Source organism: Typopeltis vanoorti, chromosome 15, assembly GCF_054136105.1.
Source record: "Typopeltis vanoorti isolate ZY-2024b chromosome 15, IOZ_Tvanoo_1.0, whole genome shotgun sequence".
NCBI lineage: Eukaryota > Metazoa > Arthropoda > Arachnida > Uropygi > Thelyphonidae > Typopeltis > Typopeltis vanoorti.
The window spans coordinates 29,065,953-29,089,160 of NC_143563.1; the positions used below are offsets into that span (position 1 = coordinate 29,065,953).

The 23,208-nt window shown below is 35.3% G+C and overlaps 1 protein-coding gene across 1 annotated transcript in view; it reads right to left on the reverse strand.

Moving 5' to 3' along the window:
- The window catches only part of LOC150098552 (cell adhesion molecule Dscam1-like), a 329,931-nt gene that overhangs the window by 165,614 nt on the left and 141,109 nt on the right, over nt 1-23,208 (reverse strand). The window lies entirely within an intron of this gene.

Consider the following 23,208-nt stretch of genomic DNA (forward strand, 5'->3'; position numbering starts at 1 on the left):
AATCGTCCTCTTCTACCTTTTACGGTGTCGAGGTGCGTATTCTTGCAACCGTAACCAGAGGATAAGGTGGTTAGCCCTATGCCTCCCGATGTGTCCTATGTCTGAGATGCGTGTGTTCACGGGGAGGGTTGCCTGTCCTGTTCTGAGGGCCGAAAACCCGAGTTTCCAGGTGAAAAAAAAAAAACCCTACCTCCATATGAGACCGGCTAACCTTTAGTCGAAAGTGACCAGATAAAGGTTCCTCACGTCACTGATGGGAATCGAACCCAAGTCTTTCCGACGAAAAAGCTTCGTCTATACCGACTGAGCTATGGAGACTCATATACTCTATATATATAAAATGAATTGGGCGAAATGACCATAAATAGTCACTTATGATTGAATAACATTCATTTGATAATTTTAAAGTGGATCTGATGTTATTTATAACTTTTAAACAGTGAATAACTTATGCACAACATATTTTTTTATTTTTAATTTTCAATCGCGTAGCGAACGATAATCATCATGAAAAACATTGACTGCCGTATTAGAGACTTCAAATAATGAATTGGAATACTTCTCTTCAAGGATTAGGCATTTACCTGTTCCAGCTTCAATGGTCTTTCCATCTTACAGCTGGTCTTCCTCTCTCTCTCTCTCTTTTTTTCCCTTTGGTCTATATCTGTCCATGGTAGCTGATATCTTTCCATCCTAAATATTTTTCTCCTAAATCCTAAATTTGAATACTTCCTGTTTTTTTCCAAGCGAATTCACCATTTATACAGTAATGTTGATTAGTTATTTCCTCTTTTGATAATAATATTTGGAACTATTTGTCAGTTTTTTTTTTAAAATCAGACATGAATGTCTTTATTGAAAACGAGGCGGTACTATCATCTAACAGCGCTGCGTGTTAGGTCAGTTGTAATGAGTAGCTACATTTTCCTTCCACCTGGAGACTGTAATTATCAAAAGCTTATAACTTTCCTTCTTTCAATAATTACTAACTATGAAAATTTATGAACTATTTCCGTCTATATTTATCTTATCCCACCTGCCATGAATGCTTGTGAATGTCATGGATTTCTTCCCCTGTGTGAGACCACTGTACCACTTGTTAAAGAGGCCGTGGATTGAAAAAACAAAATCCTGCTCTAAGTTAGTTTTTTCACATGTGACGTCACTGCAGCTGGTAACTCCAGTAATGCATAGGGTTTTGGGGTGAAGCGTTCTGCTAGAAGTTGTAAGGTCGCAGATTCCCTTTCTACACAGAGTTTTTATTTTATTATTATTTTTATGCGGTTCCCACCCACTAAAGGTTATTGCTAAACCTATAATACATTCGTATGAGTAATCTAGGGATTTTTCCCTATTTTTATTAATATTTTTTATTTATTTATTTGTATTTTTATTTGGTTTTTACTTAATCCGGAAGTCCTACTCTAGAGTCCAAATATGGAACTTTTTAAAGCCACTTCAGACCTTCAATATAAGCAGGGCACTGGTCTCACACCTAAAGAGAATTACAAACATCTATGCCCACATCGGGATTCGAAATCGGAGCCTGTTTGGAGAGCGGATATCTAACTGCTTGGTCAACCAGGCCAGCATCCTATTCTAAAGAACAAACAAAAATATTTGGTCTTTAAAAAAGTATTTCCCGATTATCGAATGCCTATCTATGGTACTAATGCAATGTGTTTATAACTTTTTATGAGTGAAGATCCATAAAAAAAATACAAAACTGTATATTTATAGATATATTGTACCATAGAGTTAGTTTTCAGTTCAATATACCTAAAAGACAAATTTTGTGTTATTACATTAAACAAAAATTATATTTATAATTTTTATATGTGATACCAAGGAATTTATTTCATTTATAAAATTATTATAAATATTACTGTCAAAATTGTTATTACTATTTATTTAATATAGTTTTGTCTACTTACTTTTACCTATTCGATAGAAAAGAATTATATACCATCAAAGAGGAAACTAAACTTATTATTTGTAATACCATAAAATTATTTGTTAGTTCTTTATATTAAATGAAACAAGTTTGAATGATTTTAAGTGATAAATTAATGAATATAATAAATGGTTACTTGAATGATCCCTTGTCAAAATTAATTTAGCTTAAAAGATTAGTTGAAAGATTTTAATCGAAATGAATTTAACCATAAATGGCTAAATTCATTTTGCATTCTAGTTTGAAAACTCTAAAAATTAGTCTAGCATTTATATCCTAGGTAAAGAGCACGTGATGTCATTCATGGCGTAACGTAGTCCAGTATTTAGGATGGAAGTCATCCTAAACGCCTATTTTCCACAATATTCTGTCACATTCCATTGTATTCTAACAAAATGAAATAAAATGGAAAGTGGGAGCTTTTTTTTTATTCCTTCGACTGCTGCTTACCATCCTGGAGTAGACGTGATGAATTGTAGGTGTGAGATGATGGAAGAGCTGTCAGTTGCAGAAGAAGGGTGGATGTTATTGTGTCTGTAGTGTGCCGACACGCCCTACCTTGTAGATAGCTCCTAATGCAGGCAATATTTACAGCAGCGACTACAGGAGGCGATAATTTCCTTAAATATAACCTTGATCAAGTGACTTTAATTACCAAGGATCATCTTGGGTATCTCCTTCGAGAACAACTTACGCTGACCTGGTGAAATCGATACACCTTCATCTGTTACATGTGATGTCGATGGCTTGATCAAGTAGTCAGTTCATCATTCCCTATTATTATAAAGTACCGCAGAAAAATACTTTTCTGTGTATCTGCCGGGTTGGAGATTATGGTAATCAATTTCTATTGGACATCTACGTAATATTCTCCGGTTTGTTAAGGGAAACAGAGGGCAGCTGTCATCAATATCTACTATAAAAACAAAATAAGTTTCTTACTCTATCATCCCTCAATATGTGAATACAGAGAACGGGGAACAAATAAGTAGAAGAACTCCATCAAAATAAAGTGTCCCGTTTGAGAATACATTACAGTGGTGGATATCAGTGTTAATAAATCCACTTCGAATCATGTTCAGTGAGTCGCTGAGATTAAGAACAGCTCCTTCTGACGAGAAGTTAGTAAGGGTTATTCTAATTCATAAGGAGATGGGTCATCATATAATGTGGAGATTCATAAACCGATAAATTTACTTAGTGTTATTGAAAAAGTTATAAAAAATTAATTAGGAATCATATCCAGTTGAGAATCAGTTGTTGAGTACAGCCCAGGAGGATTTTATTAAGCGGTCACGAGGGAAATAATGTGATTTTTAAAAAAAATTTTTTTTGGGATTTTACAAAGGCTTTGATAGCGTTATAAATTATAAATTGTACATTAGGGCCTGTTTTTTCAATATACCAAATAGGTATTGATGATTAACTAATGAGATAGTTGGGAAATTGGTTGACAGATATACAACAGCAAGGGGTGTACGTGAGGATCTTCAAACAGCGAGTCTGTTAGAAGCAGGTTACAAAATAGTTCAGTGTTATGATCCATGTTTAACATGTTCATAAATGATTTAGGTTCAAATATCAAGAGCAGTATTTCTCTCTTGGCTGACGATGTGAAGTTGGGCAGAGCAGTTAATTGTTCCGATGACACAAGTTATTTACGAGATTATCTTAAACATTGAAGAGTAGAGGGAGAAATGGGAGTTAAAATTTCATATGGACAAATGCAAGGATATTCGGTTGGCGAAGAAGATAATGTTAGATGGATATAAGCTGAATGAACAGGCTTTAGAAAAAGGAAAAATGGAAAAAAATGCCAAAAATATGCGGTTAATTTATTTTCTTTTGGGATCCACAGGAAGCATGTGACACTCAGATCATTATCTCTAATCCATGGAAGAGGATCGCGCTTACCGTACTAAATTAATCTCATTTTTCTAACACACTTCCATCGATACCGAAGGCATTGTCTTCAAATCGTACATATTAATTAGATATATTCAGAATATGTCATGCCCTGTTTTTTCATCTGTGACCACACTAGTTCGTATGCAAAGTTGATGGTATTATTTGATATGCAACTCACACTAAAAAGACTTATGGGATCCGAATGAATCGCCTAACCTCAAAACAGACGTACTAAAAATTATGTACCATTTTCGATTACAAACTCCAAACTCGGGTACAACGGATATTTCGAGTCATTGTTTTTCCATAGTACGTTATAAAAGCTATATTAATATATAAATTATTTATTGGCAAGTTGCATCAGTAAATTATCTTTACTGATGCAACTTGATAAACAAATTCTTTAAAAACATAAAGAATTTGTTTATTATTATTATTATGAGAAAAGTCGGAAGGGCTAGAGACTCATCATCTAGGAAGGCCACATATTACCCGCACCAACTGTCATACTTTTCCTTGAATTCATTCACTTTTTTTACTGAGGACAAAATTGACGTGAACAAGACATGGCAATGGCTACAACACAGATACATTAAAAAAGAAACAGAAGGATTTATTCTAGCAGCTCAAGAACAAGAATTACAAACTAATGCAATCAAAGCAAACATTTTGAATATCAATAATAACAGTAAATGCAGATTATGCGATCAGAAAGATGAGACTGTAGAACAGCCAATCAGTTCCTGCAGAAAAATAGCACAAACTGACTATAAATACCGCCATGATCAAGTGGCCAAAATAGTTCATTGGCATGTATGCAAAAAATATGGCTTTTCTACTTCTGATAACTCGTGGCAGCATAAAATAGAGACAGTATTGGAAAACGAAACAGCAAAAATTCTCTGGGACTTTAGAATACAAATGGATCGGCATTTGGAACACAATAGACCTGACATCACAATTATCGAACATCGACAGGTTTGGATTATTGATATCGCAGTATCCAATGATAACAACATCAACAACAAAGAACTGGAAAAAATTACTAAATATCGAGATCTCGCAATCGAAGTTGGCCGACTGTGGCTTAAACACACCAAAGTCATCCCAATAGTTATCGGAATAAGCGAAATTGCAAAGCAGGGATAAAATTTTCATCCTTAGTGTCGAGACTTGCTCCCACACTCTCACATCCACCTATCCAACCATCCACACAGTGATCACATTATTATACAGATCTTTTTAATAAGGAACAGCATCCTTTTAATCCTCCTGAAGAACAGTTACTTGTTTTTAAACAATAAGCGGAACTCGGTAAGGTGTTCTTTTACTCATCCAGACCCTTGAATGACTGGCGAAATTGATACATGACAGGCACTATCATACAAGATTGAGTCACTTGAATGACATTGCGATAATAAGTGTCATTTAAATAACGCATATTATCACGCTATAGCTTGAAACCTAATAAACTATTTTCGCTGCATAAATTCATTCATGCTGTGTATATGAATGTATAGCATCGTAAGGACGAAAGTTCCCTGTTTGGATGGCACACAGTTAATATATCTCTGGCATGGAAGAAATATTTATAGGAACTTCACCTGAAGGTGAATCAGCAGTTTCTCTTAAAGGTGACCAGAAGAATCAGTTATTAAACTAACCGGAATTTTAATTTAATTTTATTTTAAATACGAATCTCACCCACGAAGATCAACCAGCCTTAAATCATTAAACATCATTAATGGATTAAGTGTAAGATAATCTGGTTGACTTTCTCCTGAATCCAAACTCGGAACTTGTTTTTCAAGCTACGTTCAGGCTTTCCATAAGCTGAATCTTACAACAGGCGATGAGATTCGGCTACTAGCTAAAGGAGATCCATTTAATCATGTTTTGAAAAGCTCTATGTTTAGGAAAACACATAAAACATTTATAAAAAACTTGCTGAAGTAACAATAATTTTAGACATGTTTTCTTAAGTAAAATGTTGATAAGATACTCAGAAAGAAAGCATTGTTTGCCATTTAAATATTCGGAGATTTCAGATGTAAAGCAAAATACTTAACATGTTTTCAGATTTCGTTATCAGCTCGTCAGTCAAAAGTAAACCCCTTGTTAGTCGCTTCTCGTATCTCTAACATAACAATAAGTCTGTACATTCTTCGCTATTTTTGAAGCCGTGGAAACGGAAGTGTCAATATTTGCTATGATCTCCAGCGGTAAAAAGTCATATATCCGACCGTCTCTACGCGCTTGTTTTATTACTACTGTTCCACAATAAAATTCACCTCTTTCTCTCTCTCCGACTTTGTCATGGCTGCTTTCCAATAGCCACTCAGAGCAGTTCTGAATTTATTATAGCAACTTCAAGTCAAATCCTAGCTAGTGGCTCGATATTTTACGTTAACAAATCACCTTATTATCTTGTCCTGTCCATTCAGCGTGTCCCAAAGGTGCTTTGTAATACTCAAATAATCAATAAATTCGGTTTTAATGCAATTTTCTCATCCATGCATTACCGGCAATCCTTCAAATCTCCGGCATGGCCCTTCTTCGACGCTCCGGTTATCTCTACAATACTGCACGGATTTTTATCTCCTCTGGGAGCTACCCTACTTTCGAAGCTCACAGAAGGGTAAAGTATCTTATAAGGAAAATTTCTTATTTTCTTAAAATCCGGAGTTAAATACGGTTTGAGCTGCTTTTGCGTTAGACAAGAAAGAAATATGCACGCCAGCGCTGGATCATTTATGTACATTTCAGAGTTCATGCTGTAATTATTGAGCCGTATTGTTTGAATAACTACATCATGCTACTTCCGAGTGCAGCTTTAAGAGGGGCTTTGATCTGAGATCAAGGCCCCTCTTGATCTTGATCTACAGATCTTAGAGCAATGGATGATAGAATAATAACAGATCCCCTCACATGGTCTCGTTAGACATGGTTTTCTTGCTAAAAAGTATTTATTTTATTTTATTTATTTATTTATTGAAAAACGTAGCAACATTATTATTATTATAGATTCAAGGCGTTTCTAGCCTCTTTTAAAATGCCTAACCCACTTGAACACAATTTCAACGGAATGCAGTGGATTATTTTCTCAGATTCTTTTGATGATTTCGAAATTTAACTTAAAATTGTGCATTCTTGTTCACTTTACCATCTAAAACTGCGACTTCTCTACAAGACGCCCAAATAATCAAAGTGTAATTAATAATGCTGCATGTTTTGATTTCAGCTTTTTAAGATGCTCACAGTCATCTTGAAACGGATATAAAACTAACACTTTAAGCTAGATTTATGTCCAGCTAAATACAAAACCAATTTGAATGCTCACTGTGTTAGTGATACCGAGCTAGTAAAGTTGGACTATAATGAGCCTTCAGAACAACCTTCGATATATCGTAGCCTTCTTCAGCTCTACGACTTTCCGTTTGGATGCGTATCCTACACCATGACATGATGAACTAAATTCTTACAGTTCTTTATATTGAATGATGATGAGTTTCCCGAGATAATTTCGTTCTCCTGCATTTTAATGAGGCTCGATGGGATTAAGATCGGTTAACTGAGGTGGTTCATTAAGATAAAGTCATGATCTAGTTATTGTAACTGTTTCTAGATGGCACATGCCCTTTATCATATCAAATTAGCCAGAAGGATCCATGATGCGCAGTGTTAATGATCAACATGAATGGATACACTCAGTCAGCAAAAAAATTCACATGAGCTGCAACATTTAGTCCTTGCTCTATCTTTGAGCCTAAGAAAACATTCTCCAGACGTCACTGCTCTTCTGTCTCTTGGTGCTGTTTATGTTCAACTATAACCGGCCCTTAGAGGTGAATTTTGTGTTTGCCATAGATTTTTGATCTGCCCGCGTTAAACAAAACAGCCAAGATTGATCACTCCATGGACCTTTCTTCAGTTTTCTGGTTCTTTCTTCCGTTATTCAATGCTGAAGATCCATCATCCACCTTAGCAGTAAGTACTTGTTTTTGGATAGGTGTGATATTCTGATTGGTCGTAGATTGTTGTATCCAATTTAGGACAGTGTCCAGCACATGGTGCATTCAGATACTCTCCAATAACAGTCGGTTGTAGTCATTTTGCGAATCGTAGTACGTCTATTTCACTTTATATTCCTGTCGATCCAGCGTTACCTATTGCACCAATCAGCTGATTACAGCCATATCCCCAACGTTGACTTTAATGTTTGCTGTCTCTCACTGCATTCTCAGTATGCTCGAGACACTGATGCACGTGGTCATCCTAACAGAAGGCAGTAGTTTTCCATTCTCTAATCTTAGCGATCAATGTGGTTATGACTACATTCGAAATCATTCAGGACAGGACTCTAATTCAAATCAAAACAAAAACTAAAACCATTCTTCCGGAAGTACACTGCTGCTTGTTTATAGTTGGTACCACCAAAGACACTTGAGTATATCAAGTGACTTTGGTGGAGATTTGATTTAAGCAAGGGGTTGTCTCTAATATTTTAGCCATCAGTTCATATTATATAAACTAATGTCTAAAATAACCGCATGGTTCTTGGCAGTTTTCCCCTCCCGGAAACTCGGTTTGTCATCCGGTAAAACCTGAACACACATACACACACAAAGCATACGACTAACAACCTTCTTCTCTTCATGATTTGCCAATCACCATGTTTTCAAGTACAAGTGATGATGATGTTGAATGGCTAAAAAGGTATTTCTTAATCATATTAGATACACAACGTTGAAATAAGTATTGCGAATTTCAAAGCAATGCACGGTTTAATTATTACACTTTCCAGCCTTTGTAGTAACAAGTCCTTTCAACAGTAAATTCCTAGTACAGTATATTATTATATTGGTCGGATTATGCTAGAAGAAACTGATCAGGCTAGGGATCTTGGAGTGCTAATAGTGATAGCAGGTTGAAGTTCAGGGGCCATATAGCAAAGATTGTAAATACAACTCAAAAGATAATTGCAATGCTGAAAGGAACATTCACATGTAGAGATAGGGATGTCATTTTGACTCTTTACAAGGCCTTGATAAGACCTCATTTGGACTATTGTGCGCAGGTCTTGTCTCCTGGTTTCCATTGTGATTCTGACACAGTGGAGAGAGTGTTAAAATGATATCAGGATTGTGAAATACTGTTTATGAAGACAGATTGAGAATTTGTCGACTGCAGACGCTAGTAAACAGTAAAAAAGAGGGGTTATATGATTTAGACTTACTTCTGAAAGGCTCATATATTTTGATGGAATTTTTCATTTTATGGACAGTGGGGAAAAAAAACAAGATGGAATCCTTGGAAGCTGAGAACGAATGCCGCTGAGAAGGTGGTGAGGACTAGATTTTTCTCTCATAGGATGATACGTGATTGGAATGGATTGCCATTAAACATTGTGAGTGCAAACAATATGAATGAATTCAAGAATAAGTATGATAACTGGTGTGTGTGTGTGTGTGTGTGTGTGTGTGTGTGTGTGTGTGTGTGTGTGTGTGTGTGTGTGTGTGTGTGTGTGTGTGTGTGTGTGTGTGTGTGTGTGTGTGTGTGTGGTCTCCCTCGATGAGTCCCTGACTTCCTGAAGACTCTCTTAATAATAATAATAATAATAATAATAATAATAATAATAATAATAATAATAATATTGTTGTCGTTGAAGGAATTATATTTTGCGCTGTGCTGCTTTCATTATGATAACTTCACTGCCGTTGTTAGGCTCAGTGGCAGTACTAGTGTTCTTGTTTATGCCAAAAACGTTTTATTGAGCTGCGATTGGGACTCTCTATAGAGCAATCAAGTTTTGGTCACACAATTTTCTTCAATATATGACGCAATAACACCTGCAATATAGCACAATATATTGAAATAAAACGGGGTTCTATGCTGCAATATAGGAAGTGACAATATAGGAAGCACTGTGTCAATCACAGTTACATATTAATTTGCTTAAAGGTCCTGCTCAATACGCAGGAGAAACGGCGCAGCCACTAAACTTCACAATTAGGACGATGAAATCCGACATAAGCAGTTGATCCTCCCCCCCCCCCCCTCCGAACAGCATCGCTACATCTACAGTTTCGATCAGAACAAAAAAGAGTACAGTGTAACTCGTTCCATATCACGAACTTCTATCATATTAGGGACCGGTCACGATCTTATTTACAGCAGTATAGTGTCTGGACTTTCGATTGCTATGATTGATATTTGATTTATACACAAATATCTTTCCTTACATACAGAAGCTATGCAGTTCTTTACGTAACTTGGTACTAATAATCTGAATTCTTATAGTACCTTTGAACATCTGCTTGATCATCTGCATATTTTTGTCTTTCTGTGCGACTTGGCTGAAATGAAACTTCAGTTTTTGATAATGCTGCCGATGAATTTTCACTCACTTGAACATACTCCTACCCATGAAACATCTACATCTATCAGATGTAAATGTTTCATGGGTAGGAGTACGTTAGCACTCTGAATGGGCTAATGATTTTTTTTCTCTATTTTTAATTAACTTTATATATGTTTTATATTTTTATTTATTTAGTTCGATAATATGGAAGCACTGTTATAGAGACCAAATATGGAACTTTTTCCAGCCATTTTAGGCCTTCAATAAACCTGGAAGTGATCACACACACACCGGAAAGATGAAATTCATCTCCCACCTGAGGCAATCACAAATATCTATGACCACAAGTAGTATTCGAACCTGCAGATTGTTGGTTAAAATGCGTATACGTTAACGCTTTATCGTACACGCGATGAGTAATTATTATTATTATTATTATTATTATTATTTTATTTGACTGCTATTACCATACCGAATTATTGTCCGTTCTGTCATTATGGTATACTATATGTTTTTATGGAGAATCTGCAATTTAAAGTAATGTTCATTATTAATATAATATACCACACTATAAATATTATAGTGCAGTACTGTTATATTATAGGACTAGCAGGAAAGGGTATTCCTACTATTGTTAAAAGATTCTCCCCTTCCTCCCTCAACGGCCGATTGTTCGAGTTGAATTTTCTCAAGGTTTTCATTTTAGATTTTGTTTCTTTGGATTAGTATGAAACCTTCATTTTCCAAAGAAAATGAAGATGGAATCGGAATCTTGGACAACATCTTCAGCATACACGACAGTCTTGCACTTCCCGGAGACTAGGGACAGCGGTACGCTTCTTACTATGTGAGCGCGTCAATTTTTCATATAAAAGCGATGCAGTACTAGTGAGAAAATAAGGAGGCTCAGGGGAAGTCCTGAGCATCTGATAAGAATTCTCTTGATTGAAATTGATGGAGATATTTCGCCAATATTTTAATCACTTCTCGTACGCAGGATCCGCCTGAACAATTTCTTAGATATAATGCAGGAAACTGAGCTCCAGAAAGGCGCTGGTAAAAACTAGTTTCTAGAAATTATTTTCATTTAATTTTATTTAATTAAATAATATATTTTAATTTGATAACGATGCGTTATTATCCTCTTTATAAAATAAGATTTAAATAACAGTAAATATCGCAAAGTGGTAATTATTTTAAATTGGAAAAGTACTGGCGTTTCACATAATAAGGTAGAGAAAACATTTTTTCCTCTAACGACAATACTACAATGGCTTATTTAGCATGTTAAATACTCATCGAATACGGTTATCATGTTGTGTGTCATGTTTCCGTAAATTTAGTCCATCCATCTGTTCATTGGACATCAGAAGATACCATATGGTATTTCCTCGCCAGGCAGTCCTGTTGTATGCTCTGCTGGAGGCTTCAATTCTCTGAAGACCAGTCACTCCGGAAACACCATCCATCTCATTGATGGTCTACCCCTTCCTCTTTTTCCAGGAACTTTACCATTTTAAGAATTTCTTATTCCATCATTTTAATGTGTCCAAGTGTTTCGTAAAGGTCTGTCGATCCTTTCTAGCACCCATCGGTTTGTCCGCCTTTCACTATATGATCACCTCAACAGCCTTCTGTAACACCACATCTCAAAAGAAGCTATCATTTTCCTTTCAGACTTCTTTTGGTTCTAGATCTCGCATCCATAAGTCTCTGTTGGAAAAACAAATACATCTAGAATCCTCAACTTTGTTCTTGTGGAAATAGATCCATCCTTCCAGACGTTAAACAAGTCTCTGACTGTTAACAACAATTCTTCACATTAATAATGAATGCCAGGTACTCAATCTGTCTGACTTTCTCAATTCTGTTTCCATTAAGGCACACTTTCTGGAGCTCAGGAGCTTCCCTGTCTGCATTACCTTTGAGAACATAATCTTTGTCTTGCTAGGATTGAGCTGAAGTCCTCCATTCTCAGTGATATCGTTAACTTTGTAACGAATTTGTCCTAGTTCTTCCTTATCATCATAAAGAATTACTCTACCATCAGCATGCCTCAGATTACCGATCAATATATCACCCATTCTAATTCCTGTCTCAAGCTCATCCAAGTAAGGAAAAAGTAGGCATCCTTGCCTAACTCCCTTTCTTACCTGAAGCCACTCAGTTAATCGAACACCAATTCTTACCGTTGTTTTTTGCACACTGTATAGGTTAGCTATCAAACTGATAGTGTGTGGAGGAAAACCCATTCTTTTCATTACTTCCCACAGTTTCGCATGCTGAACACACTTAGAAGCTTTAGAGTAGTCTATGAAGTACATTACCATAGGGAGGCTAAATTCTTTATGCTTTTCTATTATCTATCTAAGGCAAAGGATCTGATCTCTGCTACCCTTGTCTTTCCTAAAATCTACTTGTTCTTCAGGCATCTCTGCCTCAACTTTGGCCTCAATCCTATTTAGCATGATCGCCAATAAAATCTTGTTTGCATGAGAGATTAAACTAATAGTTCTATAGTTCTTGCAATCCTTCACATCTCCCTTCTTATGTAGTAGTATGAAAACCAACTTCTCCCAGTCTCTTGGCCATGATCCTGTCTCTCATATCATGTAATCAATCTATGAAACACTCACATTTCTCCATTCCCTGTGACCTCAATTAACTCTGCTGGGATTCCATCTGTTTAGCTGCTCTTTAAATCTCATGCGAAAGAAGTGAGGAGGTTCCAAATTTTCCTGGTGAGAGGGCTCATTCAAATTTTCCTTAACCTCTCAGATGTACAGTTCCTTTCAGTATCTTTTCCATCTGTTTTTGATTTCCAGTTCTTCTGTGAATATAGTATCTGTGGTAAAATAAAATGCTTATAATTTAGAGACCGAGTTCTAGTGACATACCAAAAGCATTTGAACAAGTACGTGTGCCCTCCTCCGGTAACAATATAATTTCTTTTTTTTCGAAAATTATAGAAATTTTTCAGCCAGGTCAACCTGGAATTTTTCTGGTGCTGAAATATCCAACAAGGAATTTTAAACTCTACTAAAGCTCTTTGTAACTGTCATCGAATTGCTGACATAATGCACGTTCTCACTTTGCTGCAAGTCGTTTGGTTTCCTCAGCTGTCAAGTGGAGGAGAATAAAGTGCCTGTGTTAGGTGCGTGGATAATTCACCAGCATGTAGGAAGACAATGTCGTCAAGCCATTGACAGGCCGAGGTCGTCAGCATTGTTCTCCTGACACCATCATTAATTATGTATTATCTTTACCGCTGAACCGCATCTCTAGTTTACTGCGAAGAGAGGGTGGGGAAGAGAGAAGTTTGAAAGGCTTCGCTTCCGCAAACTCTATGTGAGATGGCTAAAACTAAAGCCATGTTTAATTCTTTCAAATTTCTCTTATTTGTCTCGAATATTCTGTAAAGAACTTCAGCCGAGCGTTCTTTAAGCGCTTGCAATTTGTCATGTACGTGATGTACTTGATAAATAAGGAACGAGTGGCAGCAACGGAAGTTTTCTCCAGCACTGAGTGTTAAACATGTAAGATATCAATCATTGCTTCTTGTTAGAATGGCTTAAAGTTCTTACACATCTGGCTGCTCTCGGACATGTTTCAATCACACGCTCAGTTTGTACTGCGATCATATCGGAGCCTTCATAGAAACCTAAATAAAAGAAATAAAAATACCTGCTGCATTCATATTTCTGAGTGTTGTAAACATTGCTTGAAAAAAATCACATAGTTCGCCTCAAAACGAAGTGAAATAGCTGATTTTTAACTAAATTGTATCAACTTCCTGCTTTAAGAACTTGAACGTTCACAAATATTTTGAGTCTTAAAAGTTGTCTTAAAATATGAGTGAATGTAGAATATACTTTCCCAAATATTGCAATATGCCACTTTAAAAAAAATCATTTATTTGAGATAAATCTAAAGTTTTAACTTAAGTATCAAAATCTTAAGTATGCCAAAACACCATTTTATTTTTTTCATATAAAAAAATAAAATGCAAATTATGCAAAAAAAATATAAAAATTGCTGAGGGGTAGATTGACCCAGGGTAATGGATGGCAATGCTGTAGCCAATGAAATTTTAACTCAGGCTCGGCTGTTGCCGTTACTCAGCTATGACTAGAGCTTTTAGCTCAATAACACCCCATCCACACAGATGTTTTTCATTCGGATGAAGGAATAAAGAGTCAAGGACTCAGTCTATCTCCCAGTCCTTTTTAGGACTTTATGCAAAATTGCATAAATGCTTTCACAAAACTTTTCTAACTGAATAAGCAAGCTTTCGTTACAGGATCACATAACGTAACTTTTGTTCCTGAAGGTATTTTTTTACGATGTGTCCTACAGATCTGTAGATAATTTAAGTCTGTAGATAATTAAAAAAACAAACAAAAAATAACAGTGAAACTGAAAATAACAGCCAGCCATGGACGGACTCAGTGTGTAATGTGCTTTGATGAGCCCAAATAGACCACCAAATATATATATATATATATATTATATTTATATTTATTATATTTATAAAATATAATATATAATATATTATATTTTATATAATATATAAAATATATAAAAATATCAAAATATAAAGTACCAAACGAAGGTAAATACAATAGTTTCTACAACAGATCGTTACTACAGTTGAAATTGTAATGCAGCTGTTGAGCCAATCTGGTGAGAGTAGAAACTTGATTCTTTCGGGAAACAAGGCTAGGAGAGGGAGCAAGTCGAAGGGAAGTTAATGATCGTAGGGTAAATAAACTACAGAATATGTTCTACTCAAAAAAACGTCATGATTATAGGTGTTTTCTTTCAATATTTATTGTGATCCAAATTTCTATGAATGTATCAGGTGAATATCCTGTATTACCAAAATGTTCATAAACTTTTATTTGAAGGGAAGGAAAACTTGGGGTACAGTTCTAACATGGAGAAGTACGTTAGAAATATATCGGTCAAGGAAATTCAGAAGTGAGGGACGATGAGTTTTGCTGCTTTTGTCCTCCTGTTCCCAAATACGAGTATTTCACATAATTTTTCAGTTGCAATCTGGTAAAGGTTTCTGAGATCTACTGGAATCAGATTATCAGTAAGAAATACTTGGTTTCATTTTTATTTTCTGGTTACTTTGAAAAAATCATTTTGTGACCACCGAATAGGAATTTTTGGAAACCAGTAAGTGGCATTAGAAAATTTCTATTGCTCCATTTGTCTCCTACACTGCATCGTTTCTTTACCATTGAAACAGAATCTAGGAAAAGAAGTCTCTAATCAGAGATGACTGACTTCAGCCTCTTGTGTGTAGAGTCATTAATTGTAAAACCAAAGGTCATACTTGGATTCATTTAAATCTACGCTGGTTTGCCACTTCTGGCATTCAGACAATGAATGAGAGAGAAGCAGAAACGAAGATACGTATGATGCAGAAAGCCAAGCAGAAAAAGGAAATTTCAGCCAGTGTGGTCGAATGTTTAATCAGTCACCAACCACTGGAAGCGGTAGCGCCGAATATCGCGTTAGTAGCTGTTGTTTCAGATGAAAAATGACATTTTATTCATATGCTAGGAACAAATTAGCAGTTAAAAGGATTCTGAAGAGTAATCTCTTTTGATCTGGTACCCTTTTGTAATAAATAAGAAAAATGAGTTTTGCTACACTAACATCGAGTATTCTATCTGTTCTCTTCCTCAGTCGGATAGTCATTCAGAAATGCAGATATTCAAAATATGATGGTGTTACTCAGCAAAGGTCATATAAACAAGTATCTTTAACAATTTAAGCAGATGACTTTTAGTTTTAACTTCTTGGAATAATAAACGTTTTTATCTCTTCTATTATTTTTGGTATTCTGAAAATATTGAAAGTGATCCAAGTAAATCATTCGAGTGGTTAACATACCTGTTCTACAACAATTAAGCTGTGGGTTCCAGTCCTACTGCAGGCCTGGTGTTTGCCAAAGTGTTTAGATTGCATTAAGTTTTCTGCCGCCGAGTGTGACTACCACCCTGCTTACCCAAAGCATGAAGTAGTTTGAAACAATTCCATGCTTGGTCTCCAGAGAAGGATTTCCAGATTACCTACACCTCATCCCGACCACCCACGATACTAATACTAATCTATTATAGGATAACAGCGTTTCGTGAGTTGGATCCACATAAAAAAGAAGAATCTGTTCCATTAAGAAAACCTGACATTTTTGTAATATATATTCCTTCTTATGATAAAGTTCAGTAGCTCAGAAAATAGTAATTTTGATTATACTAGCTTTATACAAGACTCCATTTAAAAAAAAAATAAAAATAAAAGGTTAAATTCCACCCTCTGCAGGATATCTTCATTGACTCAGTCCCAAATCAAAAGGAAATGTATCTTATTTTGATTATTAATCATTCAGAAATTGGCTAACCATGCAACTGATTTTGAAACTGCCCGTATACTGAATTTATAGTCTAATTGTTGCATTCGTTGAAAACTTTGTTTCAGCTTATCGAGAAAACAGATTAAAATTATGCAGATCTGTGTACGTGGCTTTGTATTTTCCATGTAAACTTAAGAGGTTACTTCAATTTCTATAAGGTTCATTGGGTTTGTGCATGCAGTATAACAAATTGTATAAATTACACGAATTAACGAAATTCGCCAATCAGCCCATTTGCTTATGCACTGGAGTAATTTAAAATGAATTGTTCATACTAAAACTAACAAAGACAATGGTTGCATATTCCATATTATTGTTTCTAATATTTGTTATCACTAGCAATACACACTTCTTCTTCATGTAGCTTCCTCAGTGAGAGGGTGCAGCACCATGTCCTTCCAGTTCTCACTGTTAGTGGCTTTCCTTTTTGTTTCTGCATAGCCATGTGATCCTGTCCATGATCTTATATCTTCGAGCCATATCTTTCGTTTTTTACCTCTTGATCCTTTTCCCATAATTTTTCCTTCTAAAACTGTTAATATCCTCTGTCCTGCTGAACCTCTCAGTACATGTCCTGTCAATCTCATCTTTCTCTGGATCATTTCCTGTAATAAAGATCTCTGCGTTCTCATTCTCTGTAGGATGTCTGTATCTGTCCATGAGATTTCCAGAGCTCTCCTATAGCACCGCATTTCAAAGGCCATTATCTGTTGCCTTACTCTCTTCTTGAATATCCAGGTCTCACTTCCATATGTGAAAATTGGCCACACTAATGTTCTTATCATTCTTTTCTTTGTCTCGAAACTCACGGAACTTCTGAGCAGATCTTTATTTTTCCAGAATGCATCTTTAGCTATGACTATTCTTATTTTTATTTCTTTATCTTGCTTTCCATCTGCAGTAAAGTGGGTGCCTAGCAATACACTCTACTGTCATTAATAGCACATTTTAAAGAAGTGGCTATGCCTTAGTTGTACGTGTCGATACACTGTTGCGATAGTTGCCATGGCGAAAAAATATCTTGTCCATAGTTGCACGTGTTGAAATAGATATTGTTGCAATGAGCTGGGATAAAATAACAATGTTACGTTATGATTGTTTCAAATATAGCTGCAATCTTTACTCACTCCCAGCCTGGTGGAACATGGCATGTTTGCTATGACGTGTTTCCATCTTATATCTGTATAAGATGGAAACACGTTTATACAGATATAAAATGGAAAACGTCTTATACATGTATAACTTTGATCGACAGAAGCATATTTCTTACTGTATATTGATGACTGGAAACTAAAGAACTTTCTGAAGTATTTGGTCAGCTTTTAAGAAAATTCTTCGCTACGCTATGAGACTAACTTTGCTGCATGAAGTGACTTATACTTCAGACTTACTTTTGCTGGTAATCCGCTTTAAAAGTTGTTATTTTGTGTTCCCTAGTATTCACATTCATTTTGAAGGATTTGGTATTCCGAACTAGAAAAAGTTATTTATTTTCGTTTCTTTTTATTTTTGGTTTTTAGTTTTAGTTCTCTTTCCAGACTTCTTTAGAAATATTTTATTCCTATTATGGAGAAGTTAAGGCATTCCATTTCCCTGGGCTTAAAGAACTGTACTGGGTCACGTGTTAGAAATTGATTATTCTTAGCCAACCGTACGTAAGGAAGCTGACTGAGATACGTCAGTCTGATAGCCAGTGAAGCCAGCAGAACGGAAGAACAGTTTCAGGTAGTTGGAACAAATCTGTACGAAATCGAAGCTTCAACTGCGGAAACTGAGTTTTTTTTTTTTTTTTTTTTAACCGTCAATATAACTCTTTCTAATTATTGTTTTATACTCCTCCCCCCAGTGAAGGAAGCTTCCGAGAATTTCATAAGCTTACGGATATTTCGACACTGTTCTATTTAAATTTAAATAACTAAATAAAGACACGAGAAGTTTTAAAAGAGGTATACCGTGAGTAGATATATCGATACAACATTAATAACGGAAAAAACTTCCGTTATTAATTTTGTATTGTTAAATAAAGACACACACACACATACATACATTATACATATATATATTTTTTTTTTTCCCAGTAGAACACTTTTCCCTGAAGAGGGCAGCACTATGTTTCTTCAAAAGGATTACTAAACCTATAGAAACTTTCGCTCATAGAAAATCCCAAGTGATAACCATGAAAACTACCATCTGCCCTTTGAGAATGACGTCAGATATTACCATGGAGACTGCAGTGTGCATATTTTATGGTTATTTTAAAAAGTCGACGGAACGACATGGTAAAAGTATTGCAGTGATTGCTAGAATAATCGGAAAATAGAAAAAAAAATTGAATTTCTTATCTGACTCTCAACTTTGGGTAAAAATTGTTTCAAGTTCAGTTAATAACACTCAGAAAGGTAATAAAATATCTAAAAGAATATCGGCGGGCCTTTGTATATACTCAGTGGAGATATTCCATATAGTCAAGTATCAGCTTTTCCAAGTAAATAGGCTTAGGAACTGGCCGCAGTAATCTAATCCGTATGATTAATAGCTTCCATATTCTTTGTCTCCAAAGATATCTTTTACTCCCGTTTCCTTTCAAGACGCAACTCGGGAAATGCAAGAGCACTGTGAGAAATGCATTATACGATCTTTTGAGACAATCCTCAGCCGCTATGAGAGGAATAATCGATGACAGATCACATCCAACAATGGAATCTCTTCACAGCATGTGGGTGTGTTGAAATTGGTTCTCTTTGAGTCCAAACTCAATAGGAGATAATTCCGCTACTGCGTCTTTTATGACCCGGATGAGGGGGTGGAGTACCAATGACTACTTCAATGACGAAAAAGGCATTTTCGGGGCGTATTAGCAGATCAGAATGTTTATTTTATTTCTTTGTCCTTTCTCTACCAACAATGAGCATTATAAAGAACTGTTCCACGTGCTTAAATCATTTGCCGATTAATTCTAGTGATGAGGCAGATGTAGATGACATTATTCGTGATAACCTCAAAGAAGTTATATTATCCAAATAAAAAGGCAGTAAAATGGGGAATATTATATTTATATGATTTAATATGATTTAGTTAAGCTGTAAACTAAATCCATTTATATTCCAATTTTCCTATATTGTATGCGGAAAGGTATGAATTTTTTTTTTTTTTTGCAAGTACAAGGTTATTGAATTCCTAAGAGCTTCTTAAAAAAGTTTTCAAACTCAGAGGTTAATTAAAACTTTACGAGAACACCGTTTTAAGGTATGTTAACAAAATCTTCTATTTTTGTTATTCAAAACGGGTGAAAGAGGGCGCTCTAAGTACTGTGTACTATTTTAGCTTCGAATGGGTATTTGTTTACCAAGGGTTTCGCTATGTCATTAGTGTTGGTTGATGCTACTTCTCTGTTCTATGAAAAGCGTAGCTATGGTTTTCTCGTCATCGCAAAATTCTTATTCTTCACAGAACGATGTTGTTGCTAAGGGATTATAATGCCATTCCGATACTGTAACACATCCACCGTGTGTGTAACGAGAAGACTGCACTGCTCTTCCGCTACTGCTCTTAACTACGTAAATTCGATCCGTCTTGTTTAAGAGAATACCATCGATGTCTAAGAGATTGTAAAATGCCTTGCGCGTTCCATTCAAAAAGCACTACGCTCTCCTTTTGGAGATCATCAAAAGCTCCTAGTTTCAAATTTCATACATCGATCTCTTCTACAAAGAAAGAGAGAAAACTACGATTTTTATAAATGCTTAAGGTAGGATGACTCTGTATTAAAATGCGCACATCTGACCAAAAGAAATACTTTTTCATAGAACTAGCTGCTGTTGGTTCACGTGACATTTTTAAAGCATTCCTCTGCTTATGATGTTTCTCAAGTCGGTCTCTACCTAGACCGATCGTTTTTGTGTAGTTGTAATAAACTAGAGAAATATATGGAATATGTTAATATTAAAAATGCGCTTTTTTGCGAATGGAAATTATGATCCAGCACATTCCAGTAACTTAAATCGTGTATGCTCTAATAAAACAAACTACTTAACCTGAATTGCAAACACTGTAAATTTTAAACTTTCAGATTATAGAGTACGCAACTTTCAAATGTGTCATTTAACTTTTTATTCAGCTTTTGGGTTTTAACAAATTATTTCAGCGTTTAAAATTCATACAAGACTTTAAGTTAATTTTATTTATTAATTCTTGTTAGCAGCTGCCTCGAATTAATTAAATAAAATGATCTACGAAATCAACCTTCATCGTGTTAATAACTGAATCAGGAAATTGTGGTTTTTATACCCATGACAGCTCTTTTTCTGCTGAATACGTTCGATGTGTAATTAAACTTATACTTATATTTAAGAATTAATAGAGCAAGACGTCGCTAATAAAGTTGTTTACTATTAATTTTAAAGAGCTTTTAATTATGAATATATGTGTAAAATATATACATAAATTAACAGCCGAACGTTTTTTAGCTACTCTAAAGATCCATCATTAATGACTGTGCTTAATCAGTAAAATTGAGTGAATGTTATGTTTAATTTGCATTAATCATCATTATTGAGCTACATGAAAATCACTTCCTGTAAAATAAAAAAAAGTGCTGCTGCGTAAACAACTTGCTCGCACGTAAAAAACTGAATAAGATATGCATAATTGGATGGTCCATTATTGTACGACATCTGGCCAGCTTGGTATATATCATACGTTAATTTGCTGACCACAATGTGCACGTAGAGGATGTCCAGCGACTCCGCGCATGCTGCACGCGTAGAGATAAAAATACATCTCTAAGCGATTTTACCATACAACCAATTTCTATTGCAATATTCGCAGTCAAAATTATATCTAACTTATTTTTAAAGTATTCATTGTCTGTTTGCATTTAATCCAAGCCTGCGTTGTTGTTTTCTTTCTTTCTTCTGTTATAAGTTTGCAGTGTAACATGGGTGATATTTACTGATGTGAACAAACAGAATTTTAATTAAAGATATTTTATTTCATGATGTTAGGTATGTTTGAAATTTCTGGTACTTGTTCTATTGGTTAATTCAGTGAACGAACTTTCTGTGTATTTACAAAAGATTAATATGTAGCTAATGTAGAATAAGTTACAGATCTACCATTAATAAATCAGAATGTAAATGTCTATAACTCTTTTTAGTAAATAGATGGGAGAAATTCATCATTGTTTGCGATGCTTAAGCTATAGCATCGCAATATTTCTTCAAGATTGGATAAAACAAATTCTAAGATTCCACAGTTTGTGGATGTTTAGTAATTATCCAATCATGAAAGTAAATTTTAACAAAATTGTTTTCATTTTATATACCCAATAACGAGGATTAAAATAAAGAGAAATCAGCTTATTGGAATTACTAAGAGGCAGATAAGGACAGGAGGAAGCTGCTCAGGATTAGAAATCACAGAACTACTTGTATATTACAACCTATTTGTATCGTTTTCTTTGTGAATTTGTTCTTACTCATTGAGACAGGATAAGATAAATATTTTTTTGTTTGTGTTTAGTATTTACTCGTATGACAGATGCTAGTATAAACTGCTTGAATACTTTACTCATAATTCAATAGATGCGTACACGTGCATACACACGCTGCAAACGAAATCAGTTAAAACACGCTGGAGAACCCACTTCTCTTCTGCCCTCCTCCTTCTACAACTGTCACATTCTTTTTCTCATCTAGAAGGACCGTATAGTTCATATTACAGAAAAAAACGAAAGTCTATTACCGATTTCGTTTTTACTTTATTTTTTTCTATTTTCTAGTTGATATATTAATTATTTGTTTGAGAACTTTGTTTGAACACATCTAACAACAAATCTTTCCATAATTTGTCAAAAAAAAAAGGTAACTAACCTGTGCAAGAAGTAGCAGACTCGAAAGCTTATCGTTTTCCCTTTCAGTCGTTTCCAACCATAGGTTACTTTGTAGACATTGCCCACAAAGTATTCCTGGTGAGACTTTTACAGAGTAGTTCACCATTGCTTTCCCCAACCTCCCAGTTCTTCCCGGGCTCGAGACCGGCATATGGCTGGGACGTATTCTTGACAGTAATCCATGTGTGTTCAAGAGGCCGGTTTGCCTGTTCTGGGGGACGAAATTCCGAGTTTCCGGGTGAAAAAACCCTACCCTACGTATGAAACTGGCCAACTCACCTTTCTTATCTTTCGACTAAAGGTGAGTTGGCCAGTCTCATACGTAGGGTAGGAAAAACAAAGCCCTTTGGTCGGAATCGAACCTAGGTTTTTCCGACCAAAGAGCTTTGTCTATACTGACGGAGCTACTGAGGCTCCTTGAAAGCTTCAAGGGATCAATTAAAACAATACCATTCGCTTTAATTATGAAATAAAAGTTAAATACATCCGCATTCTTCATATTCGAGTTATTCGGGGTTCTATTTAAACCGTATTTTTTAACTTATTATGTAAGTTTGAAATTTTAAAATGCAATTGTATTTATAATTTTTAGTGGAACCTGTGGCACAGTAATTAAATAATAAAGTAACGCATAAAAACCACAGTTATATCTTTAATTAATAAAAGGA